This window comes from Lutra lutra, chromosome 8 (assembly GCF_902655055.1).
Source record: "Lutra lutra chromosome 8, mLutLut1.2, whole genome shotgun sequence".
NCBI classification, from domain to species: domain Eukaryota; kingdom Metazoa; phylum Chordata; class Mammalia; order Carnivora; family Mustelidae; genus Lutra; species Lutra lutra.
Genome location: NC_062285.1, coordinates 14226615 through 14240416, shown reverse-complemented (window position 1 = coordinate 14240416; position 13802 = coordinate 14226615). Strand labels below are relative to the sequence as shown.

The 13802-nt window shown below is 47.8% G+C and overlaps 1 protein-coding gene and 1 pseudogene across 4 annotated transcripts in view; both read right to left on the bottom strand.

Moving 5' to 3' along the window:
- The window catches only part of PDSS1 (decaprenyl diphosphate synthase subunit 1), a 54582-nt gene that overhangs the window by 20110 nt on the left and 20670 nt on the right, over positions 1–13802 (bottom strand). The gene's annotated exons all lie outside the window — the stretch shown is intronic.
- LOC125106320 (E3 ubiquitin-protein ligase Mdm2-like) lies at positions 8536–12261 on the bottom strand (annotated as a pseudogene).

The window sequence follows — 13802 nt, the reverse complement described above, 5'->3', positions numbered from 1 at the left end:
AAAGCTTTTAATATTGTGTTAAATTAGATGTTTAGGAAAGAGACTTCAAGAATCAAGACAGAATTTTGGTCAAAACTGTCTTCCAATCCATGTTTAACCTTTGCATTAGAAACTGAAACTTCTTGGGATGCCTGGGTGGCTCAGTTGGTTAAACGGTGGCCTTAGGCTCAGGTCATGATCCTGGAGTCCTGGGATTGACCCCCACATTGGATTCCCTCCTCAGTGGGGAGCCTGCCTCTCCCTCTGCCTATGCTTGCTCTGACAAATAAATAAAATCTTAAAAAAAAAAAAAAAAAAAAAAAAAAAAAAGGAAACTGAAACTTCTCTTTCCAGTTGTAATACCATATACGGGCTAAGCATTCTCAAGAAGATACACGGGTGTGAGGTTTATAGGTTTTAAAAGAAAATATGCCCCGGTTCCTTTCTAATCATCATCTCATTATCACTATCATCATCTATGGGCCTTTTAAAAAAACACATGCTGACCAAATGTTTCCCTTACTCCAGTGGCTTTTCACATTTCATCACACTATCTCTTAGAGGGGAGAAAAGTCAGAGGGATGTTGAAACAGGACTTTTTCTTTAAAAGAAAAAAATCTAGCTTGAACCTCTGCAAAAGAGAATGCCCATTCTAATTCTTCACATCTAGCAGAAAGCAATGAAAAATGACGTGCAAGCACATAAAAGATGCTGGTATTTAACTAGACACTAAATCAGCCTGCAGAATGCCTTCTGATCTTGCTTTAAATATAATTTTAAAATACGGTGCTTTGCCGGCAACTCTCAGCTAAGATTTCAGAATGAAACCTCAGAGCCTGCCAACTGCTTTTAGCCCAGGAATCACTTGTGAAGTACTGTCCATTATCTATTAACCTGTCACAGTCGTGACAGTTCTAAGTCCTTCCAGACCACACCACATTCTTCCGAGGTGGGAGAAGTAACGCAGCAGAGGGGAGGGACGAGTTCTAAGGCCATGACGGGAAATGAGAAGATGAATGCTCCCATCTGTGGCTTCTCTGAGCAGTTCTGAAGCCCTCGGTGAGACACAAACCCCACAGCAGGAGGCTTGGACCTCACAAATTTTTCAGATAAATGTGTCAGACCCTAACTTACTTGAGTTCAAATGCATAGGAAAATGAGAATGTTTACAGGGCTTTCATAGAAAAGTTATCTTTCAGGGTATTTTCTCAACGGCCTTTGGTCTAATACTCACTGCCTGGTGGTGAGGAGCAGAAACTACCTTAAAGCAACTGGGAGAGCCCCTCACTGTTCTCCTGCCTTCCTAAGGGGGGCCCCCACCTCCACTACCACAAACTAGGTCAGCAGATAGGGGCTCCTGCCCGGAGGTTGCTGGGAACTGGCAGCGCTCACCGAGACGCTGGAGTTCTTAAGATGTGAGGATATTAGAACAAAGACAAAGATTTCTTAAAATCTTTTGAAATCTCAGAGACCGGATGTATACAGAAAGGCCATCTGACTGGGCTAAACTCCTGCACCGTGCAATTAGGATTCTTGCTTAGAACGTCATTTGGCAATGGTGACACAGCCCCTACATGGGACGAGCGTCGGGATTTGCGATGCGTTCTGGTTGTATCCGATGTGCTTCCTCCTACACAAATGCATATCAGCTTCTATCGGGAGAATGTGCCACTGCTTTCCCGCAGCACAGCGTTGAGGGCTGGAACCAAAACCTACGTATCCTAAGAACACGCTCACACTGTCTTTAAGATGAGATCTCCCGAGTGCCAAACTGAGTCAAGCCTTCAGAAAGCTGGGCACCATCTCCCCTTCCTGCTGGGAGAGAGCGGACACGCTCAGCCAGCTTCTGGGTGTCTGAGGAGCAGACTGGCGAGACAGCATGGGAAACAGAGGCCCTCGGCTTGAAAGTCGGCTGTGGCCCCTGTACTTCTCACTCGCACGACTATGTGAAGACTCAGCAGCCCCAGGACATTTGTTTCTTCCCCTTCGTTAGACTTACAACAAAATTTTTACAACGGAGTATTTCAAGCACAGACAAAAATACATGGAACGATATAATGACAGGCCCCACCCCCATGTACTATCTTTACACAGCTTACATGCAATTGAAGCGAAAGGCTTTTTTCCTTATTCACACTAACACATAATGTGAGGTTTTGTTCTTTTTTCGTTTAAGACCTATTTATTTTGAGAGAGAGAGAGAGAGAGAGCGAGCGTGAGCTGGGGGAGCAGGGGAAGAGGGGGAGAAGCAGACTCCCTGCTGAGTGGGGAGCCGGACAACCTGGGGCTCGGCCCCATGACCCTGAGATCATATCCTGAGTTGAAATCAAGATTCAGATGCTTAACCGACAGAGCCACTCACGTGCCCCTACATAACGTAAAGTCTTAAATTACAAGTAAAATCCCCCAGTGTGAGAAAATCACCTCTAAGCAGATATTCAAATCTTCTCAATTGATTATTTTGGTTTGGAATAAATGAAGGAAGCAAATGCGGCTTCACTTTAACAGCAGAGACACAGACATTTCTATTCCCAGCTCCACAGAGGTTGTGTAAAGGAGAGAACTCGCGAGTGGTCTACAGAAGGCTATTTCTATTTCAGAATGTTCTTTTTGTCTCTTCTAACAATCCTAAAAATAAGCGCTTCACTTTGCTTGTTAGGACTTTGACAAGCTTCGTGTTTCTTAGCCATATACCCCTTGTCTGCCACGTCAGAATCCGATGACGGGCCCAGGAATCTGCATTTTTTAAAACCCACCAGAGGTGATGCTGATGCACCAAGCTTGGGAAATCCGTCCTTTCACTGGCTTTACCATAAGCCACAGGCGGACACACTTTCCTAGAGAAGGGTTCTGGGAGCTCCCCAGCAGCTCTCCCTCCAAATCACAGGCAAATGAAATAAGACAGCACGCTCCTTGTCCAAACATGACCTGAAACCTCGAGGCGTCCGTGCAAAGGTGTCATGCTACTGCCTCCGCGGGTCTCGTCTCAGCCCGGGAGCAGAACGGTTTGCCTGCTCACCTGCACCATCGCGGGAGCGTGACCTCTTTCCTCTTACACTCTGCATTCTCATGCGTCTCAAAGGACACGACTGAACCCTTCATCGGTTTGGCACTGAAAAAACTCACTATTTATAGTGCAATCTGTCAAGTCCTTCTCTTTCTCCATCAAACGCTTCAGGATGTAAACCCCCTGTCCTAGCTGTTACCTGATACAAGTGCGCGCTTTAGGTTGTCAGTACATGGGACAATATGACCATCTAGACGCCAATCCGTCTGTCTGTATCGGTCACCGAACCGACCTGCTGCAAGCTGGGGTCCTTCACTATGGCGACTGTGGAGCGTCTTCTGTTTGGCCGCTGGTCCGTTCGCGGCCAGGCTGCTCCCGCAGAAGAGGGGCCTCCGCAGAGGGAGAGAGAAGCCCCCGGGCCCCTCCGTGCGCTGATGTCATGCGATGTAACGCCGAGGTCTGGGCTAGCTTCTCGTGGCTGCCGTGACACGTGGCCCCAGACTTGGTGGTTTAAATCAACCATTCTGGAGGCAGGAAGTCCGAACAGCTCCATCGACTTGAAATCAAGGTGTCGGCAAGCTGTGCTCTGCCCCGACGGGCGCCCCCTGCCCCTTCCAGCCGCTGGCATCTGTCCACAGGCTTTGGCCTCCGGCCACAGGACCCCACCTTTAGGACCAGTGCCTTCCACATCTCTCTGCTCCACCTACGCACCTTCCCACTGTCCTGTGGGCACCAACCTCCTTCACCCCTCCTACAGGGAGACCCGTGGCTGCATTTATGGCTCATCTGATCATCCAGGATCACCTCCCCATTCCCAGATCCTTAACTTACATCCCTTCCGCAAAGACCCTTTCTTGCTCTGTAACGTAGCCCGGTCCCAGGGCGAGGGTGGGGACACCCTGGGCGGGGCTGTTCTTCAGCCCCGCGGTGTCCTCACCTTCACTAGCCTCTCAAGGGGCTCAACCGCTTCCTTGTCAGCGATCCAATTCTTGAAATACCTTTTCCTGCACCTAAGAACTCCGTCCTCATTATCGATACTACATTGAAGAGTCCCACCTTCCACAGGGGCGGAGTGGGACCAAGTGGGGGTCCCGACCGTCCCACTCTCTGCTTCTCGTTTGGCCTCATGTTTCCATCTCTTGCCTCTGCAATCTCGGTCCCCTGTCCTGTGTTCCTTTCGGGCATGGTGAGGATGTGACTGGCATGGACACCACAGGTGCCTTTCATTTAAGGAACAGCAGGTGCAGGAGCGATGCCCATGAGCTCAGGCTTGCTTAGCAGGTCGCTGTCCTTGGTCACTGGATACGCACACTGGGCTCGGGTGGCGTCCATTTCTCTTGGTTGACAACAGTGGGTTCAAGCCTGAACGTGAGCTGGAATTCAGGAGCAGTTCCAACGTCAAGAGAGAGGAACTGACATCCAAGAGCAGCAGCTCCTGTATTTGGGATTTATCTCCGGACGGAACAGATGCCTACGAAGCCACATCGCACATGACGCAGGCTTCATGCTACTGCTCGTCCTCTTGCCACTGAAGACACACTGCAGAAGTTCTGGGGTCTGTGGACATGTGGAGAGCAGCCCCCCGTAATGACGTCTTCGTCCTGCCAGCTTACCCAGGAGGGCTCTGCACCCAGCTCTCTCCAGAGGAGCTGGGCGCTACCGAGTAATGCACTGGTTTGTTTTCTTTCCAACTGGGCACAGCGAATGGAGTGTCCTTCAGTGATGACATCGCTGTGGCCTGGTGGGTGCACACGCCGCATGTTCACAAGCCTACAGGCCTCTGGCTCTCATCAGTGTCCTCCTATGCCTGAGTTGGACCTCACCAAGCAGACTGACGGCCAGCTGGTCACCAAAATCTCTTCCGCCTCAACGTGTCCTTCGTTACAGACTGCAGTTCAAGATCCCTTTTCAAAATTATTTTCTGTTGCTTTTTATTAATTCCTGTTAGCAGTCCATTTATAACAACATATTCAACACTCTGAGCACCTCACGCACTGCTGCTTCCCTATATTTATCTTTTCACAGCAGTATTTGTAAATGCCGAAAATTCCCTACCATACAAACTGAAAGCTGGCTAGAGGATGCACAACACGGCCACAAATTTTTGGACAGCTGGTATTTTTTTAAGCCGAAGAAACCTTTTTGTAAAGACTAAATCAGACCCCAGTTCAGAATCCGAACAACCAGCCAGTACAACTACAAACTTCACAATCCGAGGCCATGACAACCTGCGGTTACCTTCCTGAGCCAGCAGGCGCCTACGCACACTAATCAGTGTCTTTAAAACCCTTATTAAAAATGAAAGTGAACTAAATGATGCCAACAGCTAACCCTCATCTGCTTGGGAGCCCAGAGGCTCCTGCCTTAAAGCCAGCTACAAGACTCAGGGCCCAGTGCTTTGATTCGCTCAATAAATTCTTCCTCAACAGCCATCCGTGTGTGTCACAGTCAAGAAGAGGTTCCTGGCCTCACGGAATTTCATTTCCTAGCTAATGCAGAGAAATTACAGGCCATGACAACAGGGGTTTTCATGCCGGTGAGTAGGAGGGTGGCTAGCCCACCTCGCCTCCCTGCCCCCTCCAACCCTTCCAGACCATCCACAATTCCGAGCTGAGAAACCACTTACGCCAACACGCCACAGGGTAATACACACGAACGGGAGGGAGAACCGCATCTCAGGGCCCTACTACACTGTAACATGCGTCTCTCAATCTAAGTCTGTTTGATGCCGTGGAGGCCCCCAACTGTGTCAAGCTGTCCTTTAATATGTGGACTGCCACTGAGGGCGGGCATGGCTGCTCCAAAAACAAAAGCACATTCAGACACGTACCTCTGATGACCCAAGTAGATGATATTCAAACACCATTTCTTTTTAAACAAAACTCATTATTATGAACAATTATTTGTAAGTGCCAATAATATTTTTGAAACAATTTTTTTTTAAAAGATTTTATTTATTTATTTGACAGAGAGAGATCACAAGTAGACGGAGAGGCAGGCAGAGAGAGAGAGAGAGGGAAGCAGGCTTCTTGCTGAGCAGAGAGCCCGATGTGGGACTCGATCCCAGGACCCTGAGATCATGACCTGAGCCGAAGGCAGCGGCTTAACCCACTGAGCCACCCAGGCGCCCTTGAAACAATTCTTAATCAAACATTTACTGTGTTTATTTGTAAATCAATAAATAACATATGTATACAAAACCTAAAATTTAGAAAATCAAGACATCTACCTATGCACTGGAATGAGACCATTTGCAGACTTGAATGTTTTGTAAATAGCATAATCACTGCATAATATACCCTGAATACACAGCGTTTATAATCTCATTTTTACTATCAACTCTCCTCGGGAAGATTCTTAGTTTTAGTTGATTATAAAGCCCAAATTAATGAAGCTTTATGGCACTTCTGAAGCCCAGTCTCCGGCTAAGGCTCTAATCTGCGTGGCCATGCTTCCTACTTTCACATGCATATGTGGGTAAGTCACATGTATGTGTGGTTTTGTTTTCAAGTTTCATACAATGCACTGTTAGTAACTGGCACACAGATTCACAGTGTAAAATTATATTCCTCATTTCTATTCTGAACTTAACAGTCCAGTTGATTTTATTGTCTTTACCTGAGTACATATAAGTGTCATACATGGAGAAAAAAACTAGGATCTTAAGTGGTTATTTTCACTGCTTTGCTTAGATTCCGATTTAAATATAAATCGAGATGTGAATATATGCGGTTTGAGAGATATTTTAGAATTCTATTCTGACCCCATCTTTCTGGAAAGAATATGATGTATCATTTCTGGATAATTTAGCAGGAAGTGATGGCATTCCCAGGTAGTTTATTTATTTTTTTAAAGATTTTATTTATTTATTTGACAGAGAGAGATCACAAGTAGATGGAGAGGCAGGCAGAGAGAGAGAGAGAGGGAAGCAGGCTTCTTGCTGAGCAGAGAGCCCGACGCGGGACTCGATCCCAGGACCCTGAGATCATGACCTGAGCCGAAGGCAGCGGCTCAACCCACTGAGCCACCCAGGCGCCCTCCCAGGTAGTTTAAAAACAATCCTTCTGTTTACTGAATTTCTGGATTAGTCTGAATTCACCAATTTCTAAAACTGGCCTTAAGCCAGTTTTAGAGGTCTGAATCCTAGGTAACCACTTGGGGCCATGCAACCCAGCTCAAAAAGGCACTTCAAAATGTCTCAGGATGGTTTTTCAATTTAGGGAAAACAAGAAATTGCACGAAATCCTGAAATTAGGTGTGGAAAAGTGCCTGGTGTACAGGTTAGACTCCCTAAAACAATTCTACATTGTCCTAGGAGGCCTTAAAAAAGTTTTGTCTTCTGGGTAAATGATGGCTTTCTCACATGACACATTACCACCTATCTCTTAGTAGACCAAAGGGGCAGAAAATGAGAAGTGCCTTTTTACTTATATAGTACCAAATACAACTACCAATTTCTTTTTTAATCTGGAAAGATTATTTTAAGAGGCTCTGAAAGAGCAGAGAAACTAAGGACTAGAAGGTTTAAAAGTATCTAAAATTTAAATATTAAATCTTCTATACAAATTCTCCTTACATGAAATAACATACATTTAAATGTCCTACTTCCATATTTTAAATCAGATACTTCTCTAAAATGTGGAAGAAAGTGGAAATCATTTAAAATACAAGATGGGACACCTGGGTGGCCTAGTCGGTTAAGCATCTGCCTTCAGCTCAGGTCATTCCTGGGACCAAGTCCCCAGTCGGGCTCCCTGGGCAGTAGGGGGTCTGCTTCTCCACCTGCCACTCCCCGTGCTTGTGCATGCACTCTCTCACAAATAAATAAGTAAAATGTTAAAAAAATATATATAATAAAATACAAGAAGTAGGGGTAAATGAGCTATATAACCATTTTAATTTCAACCCAATTTAATTACATTAAAACTCAACCATAAAATACAGACATAAGTGAAATTTTTCTAAAAGGAAGTAAATATTTAGTATTCCCCCTCTCAAAGTAGGTAAACTACACTATAGAGAAGAAATCTACATGTACCGAGATTTTCTCACCTTGATACATGTAAAAAAAATGTTTATGTTGTGTAAATTTTTAGAGTTATCTAGTTAGAAACCTAGACTTCAACTTTTATAGACAAGTCCACTACAGGAAATAAGTCAGCACAATCATTTCAATTGGTTTTCTACATAATGGATGGGAGTTATTCCTTTTCTTTCGCTTCTCTGCACACATAAAGCATGCCACAGGATGTCCTGTTTTGCCATGAACGATGCAACTGTTTTAGGTTCACCTCGGCCGATCACACACGGTTCGGTGGCACTGAGAAGAAAACCAGAGGGGCGCCCGGTGGCTCAGTCGGTTCATGTCTGACTCTTGATTCCGGCTGGGGTCACAGATCTCGGGGCCGTGAGATCAAGCCTGTGTCAGGCTCCAAAGTCAGTGGAGTCTGCCTGAGATTCTTTTTCTTTCCCTCTGTCCCTCCCTCCAAAAAAAGAAAAAGGAAAAAAAAAAAAAGGAAAAAACTAGATTCTACCTTTTTTTTTTTTTTGACTTTTTTGTTTTGTGCTTTTTTTTTTGTTTTGACTTCTTCTTGGCTGCTATAAATGATTTTATTAGAAGTGTATGGCTAAGAAGAGTCCCCACTCCCTTGGTAAGATTAGGCGGCTTGTGTGATTTCATCACCATTTTCCTCAGCACAGGATTCTCTGGAATCATTCACTGTACGGGTTTGTTTGTGTGGGTTTTTGTTGTTGTTGTTGTTTTACAATCAGGGACATCAAAGCTTTCTTCTCCTTGTGGTGAGTTTTCTAGTTTGGCTTTTGTAGGCATTTTCTCTTCATCCTTCCTTGACCTTCAAGAAGCTCATTCTCACGAAGGGCCCAACGTCTGCTGCGACGAGGTGGAAGGGGGCGGCGGATCGTCGCCCTGCGTGAGGCTGAGCTTTGACAGTCGGCCAAGGAAATTTCAGGATCTTCTTCACATGCATCTGTCTCTGTCTCCCCTGCCTGATGCTCTTCCTCGATACTCGTCGTCATCTCCCTCGGAGTTCTCGCCCATCTTCCTAAAGGCTGCAATCTTCTGAATGAAGGTCAACTTCAAAGTCGACACAAAATTGACCTGAAACTGAATCCCGATCCAGCCGATCCCCTCGATCCCCTCGGCACTCACACCAGCATCCAGACCCAGGTCTGCCGGAGTCCCCGCTCGGTCACTGCTACTGCTTCTTTTACAAGGTACTTCCCGTCTTACGCACAGAGCAGGGCTTTCGCCAAAGGAAGGGGAAACACTATCAGTTACCAGGTAGCTCATCTGAACGTCCTTCTGCCTCCCTGCTCTTCTTAGGGGAAAGCTTCTCTTCCTGCAGCTCCTGTCGGGGTCCTTTTGATCACTCCCACTGTCCAGGTGACACCCATTTCCACCCACAGATGTGCTGAACCGGACGGTCCAGGCTGACTGACCACTGCCAGGTTTCTGCAGAGCCCTGAATCTCCTTCCCGGTGCTCCCCGCAGAGCGGCTTGGCACTCTAAACGAGTCCCGTGAGCTCGCTGGGACCACACACAAGCTGCTGCTGCTTCTCCTCACATAACCATGCGGTCAGACCGGCGGAGAGGAGACCTAACTTCTGTCCCAGGGGCACGCATCTCTGGTGCAGGGCTTAGCCCTGGACCTCTGGATGCCTGAGGGGCCCTTGCTCATAGTCTGTCATCTTGTGCACCGACAGACCCGAATCACTCGAAAAACAATGGCTTTGGTCTCCCCAGGCTCTAAGGTGCTTACGGGACCGGCAGCAGACACAGCCCTGTTGGTCCCACACGCCTGCCTGGCTTGGGGTCACACAGCGCTCTCCGTCGGTGACCACGGCTATCGGGCTCTGCTCACTGGTGGCTACAGAGGCTCCTCACCGAATGGGGCTTTTTCTGCATCCCCAGCATGGGGAGCAGGGCCCCTCAAAGCTCCCCAGTTCCCTCCACTGGGCATGTGGAAACGTGACAGCCTGGAGGTGGCGACCATTCCATTTGCAGGGCCCGGGCCACTGGAATGGGACGCTAGAACCGCCAGGTCTGGAGGGGGCTCCCGGAAGCGAGAAGTCAGAGGGCTCAGGGCTGCCCCTCGGGCTCTCGTTCTCCCTCCATTTCCCTCCAACTGCACAGGCCACAGAAGGAGCCCAGCTGGCCGAGGGGAGCCTGATGCGTGTCCCTGTTGCCCTCAAGATCCACTTCAGTAATGAATACAGATACATCAAAAGGGCCATCTCCGAGGTTGAAAGCCAAAACGTTTCTTTTGGCACCAGGTTTCCTGCCTATCCCATAAATCGCTACGGTAGTGGCTGGCTCAGTGGTTCGGAACACACAGAAATCAGGAATGGTTCCAAATTCGTGAATGGCCGGATCTTAGGAATCATTTAAGTGAGATGGTGCTATAATGGCTATTTTGTGATAGTTTTCCCAGGGGAGGGTTCCGAAATTTCCTTTGTCCATATTAGAATCATAAAGTCACCTTCTCTGCATGGAGAACTTCCATCACATTGGGAACCTTGATATAGTCACTAATGGGGAAATGGCATCTTACAAGCTGTGCCCTCTGAGCAAACGTCTGGCTTTGTCAACTGCTCCAATGGGATCCAGTGCAGCTTGGCTACCGGCACAATCAAGACCAATACGACGCGCGAAATCCTGTCACCCCAATCACTGGCAGTGACAGCCACTTCTAGGGCCGGAAGACTTCCACACAGAAACGGCTGGGGTCAAGACCGAGGGCAAGAGTGGGTCCCTCAGATGTGGCTTCCGAGCAGGGGGTCTGGCTTGTCTGACAAGGATCAGACACCGCAGCTGTACCGCGTTCAGTGAGAACAGCGATCTTACAGAAGGCTCTTGACTTGAAAGCTCGTTTCTGATCTAGATTCTTTGATAAAGTCAGTCCTGCCCTACAGTGAGTTTGCTGAACTCTGGAGCATGCTGGGCTCTCTGGGAAGCAGACTCTGAAGTTTCAAGTGTCTGACTCAGGATTGTCCTTGGGATCAAAAGCTGGGGGAGGGAGAGAAGGAAACAGAACTGTGCAGATGAAGGAGTTTCTGCTGCGAGGTGGGCCTGTCCACGGTCTGCACTGGAGCCAGAACGCCCCCTCCTCTCTCAGGCCTGCATGTGGGCCGGCTCTGGAGACAGGATTTGCTGCAGCCGACGAGGTCCTCCAAGAGGCTAAGAACTGAAGGTTCCTTGCCAACAAGACCCGGTCCAGCACAGAGTCCTTCACTGCAAGAGGAGTGAGGCGGCGCATCTCAGAACCACGACAGCTGTTTTCTGGACCTTTCAAGTTTGAGTCTTTTTGTTTGTGTGTTCCTCCTCTACCTGCCCAGATACTGGGTCATCACGATACAACAGAAATATAAAGATGGAGTCTTAAGCGCTTTGGGGCCATATTACCTTGGGAGAATATATTATGAGGTTCTGATTTCCTTCCCCCAAAAAATGCAAACACACAAAAAACTCCGCATACAATTCTAACGGACCCACACACCCTCATAACTGTCATGGACCTCAGGTTAAGAAGTCCTAGTAATCTGGCAAGGAATATTTAACAGACCACTGAAAAGCTTAGTAAGGGAAAAAGGAAAATCAATTAAAGGTAGTTTCCTCCCTTGCTATTTCGTAGGTATCTGTTCTATTAGGTTTTCTAAAATCCCCTCTAGGATTATCACTGACCTACATAATAGACATTTCACAAACAAGAAGATGATAGCTGATAAGCCATACAGAAGCCTTTAAACTTTTGACAGTGAGACCAAAGAGCAGGGATCTCTCAATTCTGCCATCCGCAGTGAGCAAGCAAATGAAGGACTGGAATGGGTTTTGGTGTCCCCGGGGTGGGGGCGCTGGCCAGAACCAGAGGCTCGGTGAGGTCCCACCCATGAATCTCTAGCTCCCTTTCGTCCGTGCTGTTCTAAGTCTTCCTCAGCAAGCAAAACCGGAAACGGCCCAGGTCTCCAGAAGCTTCCCCACCCTGTCCCCGTGTCCCTTCTTGCTTTAAGAGGCATGGAAGTAACAGCTAGATATTTAGCCAATTCAGAGCCTGATTCAAAAGGGCTCTTAGGAAGCAAGTATTCCCCAGAAGCTGGGCTCAGAGAATGATGCGCAGGGTACCACTCAATCAAATGCACGCCACCGCCACAGCTCTGCCTCTGTACTGGGCCTTCGTCCCAGCCCTTATAGGGGTATGAGGCCGCAGCTAAATTATCCCAGAAGGACCAGTGTTCAACTTACTTTTCCTTTTATTCAAGTAAATTCTACCCCCAACAAGGGGCTTGAACTCACAACCCCAAAATCAAGAGTCACATGCTCTACTGACTGAGCCAGTCAGGCGTCCTTGAACTTACTTTTTTTTTTTTTTTTAAAGCATTATTTATTTGAGAGAGGGGGAGAGCAAGCAGGGGGAGGGGCAGAGGGAGAGAGAGAATCTGAAGCCGACTCCCGGCTGAGCACAGAGCCTGATGAGGGACTCGATCCTGCAACCTGAGACCCGTGACCCGAGACTGTGACCTGAGCTGAAATCAGGAGTCGAACACTCAACTGACTGAGCCACCCAGATGCCCCTGAACTTACTTTTTCCTCTAGCAATGACTTTGTTGTGTTATATCCTCCCATGTTTTCTGCAACCAAGTTTATAGAGTTTCAGCAAGGCAAACTGAAAACACTTGCAACCATGGGGATAAGAGTGGGGAGGATTTAAAGCAATGCAGGAGGATGTCTTACTTCCCATGTCACCTCTGATGGTAATGGACTGTATTACACATTAATCTGAGAAATTAAAATATAAACACACACTCTCTCTAGACCAGTGGTTCCCAACCAGGGATGGTTTTGCTCCCCAGGGGACAACCGGCAATGTCTGGAGACATTTTTGGTGCGGTGCTACCGGCAGGCCCTGGGCAGAGGCCAGAGGCTCCACAGAACATCTAGGATACACAGCATGGCCCTCGCACCAAGAATCATCTGGCCTAAAACGTCAAGGCTGAGAACCCTGTGCTCTAGCTGGTGTGAGAGCTATTTCCAGTTTGGTTCATTTCTGCGGTTCTGCCTCCCAGGTGAAGTGCACATGGTCCCGAGAGCTCACTGTCTGTTCCAACTATGTTCCGGGAGTCTGGGCCCCGGCGGGGAGTAGAGGGGGTGGAGGTGTTGTCGGAGGCACCCTGAGGAGTAGAGGGGGTGGAGGTGTTGTCGGAGGCACCCTGAGGTGGTGGCGAGTGCTGGAGCTGGAGTCACAGCAGCAGGGAACAAAGGCAGAGAGGAGAGCTGCTCACAGGCGACCTCTGACACTCCCTGAGGCTTTCCTTAAAGTGTGCTCCCCTGAGAAGAAGGAACACAATGCAAACATTCCACACTAGGGAGACATTCGGGTATGTTATGCTGCCCTGGAATTCCGTCAGCAGGTCACACCATGTGAAACAAACGACTATGAGTTCAGTCTCGCAACGCCATCAAGAGAGAAAACAGGTGAGTCGGGAAAGCAGAACACAGAATCACAGGTACCCAGAGAATGACTGAATACAAGAGAGGGGAAGAGGGAGTGGCAGAGACGGCTGCATAAGGTCAAGGGTCAATCTTTTTAAGATTTCCTTGAATACAGTTGTTTTAATATTCAAAAATTTTATAGATATTCAAAACACAGCTGAGGACCAAAAGTCAAAATGCCTTCTTCTTCAAAGAGTTTTCTATGGCAAACTTCGGAGGGCCGCAGGAAGGCAGACCCTTAGGGCGTGGGCATGTGGCTCAGGACTTCATAACGATTAACCTTTGGACTAATGGCCCCAGGTATATAAA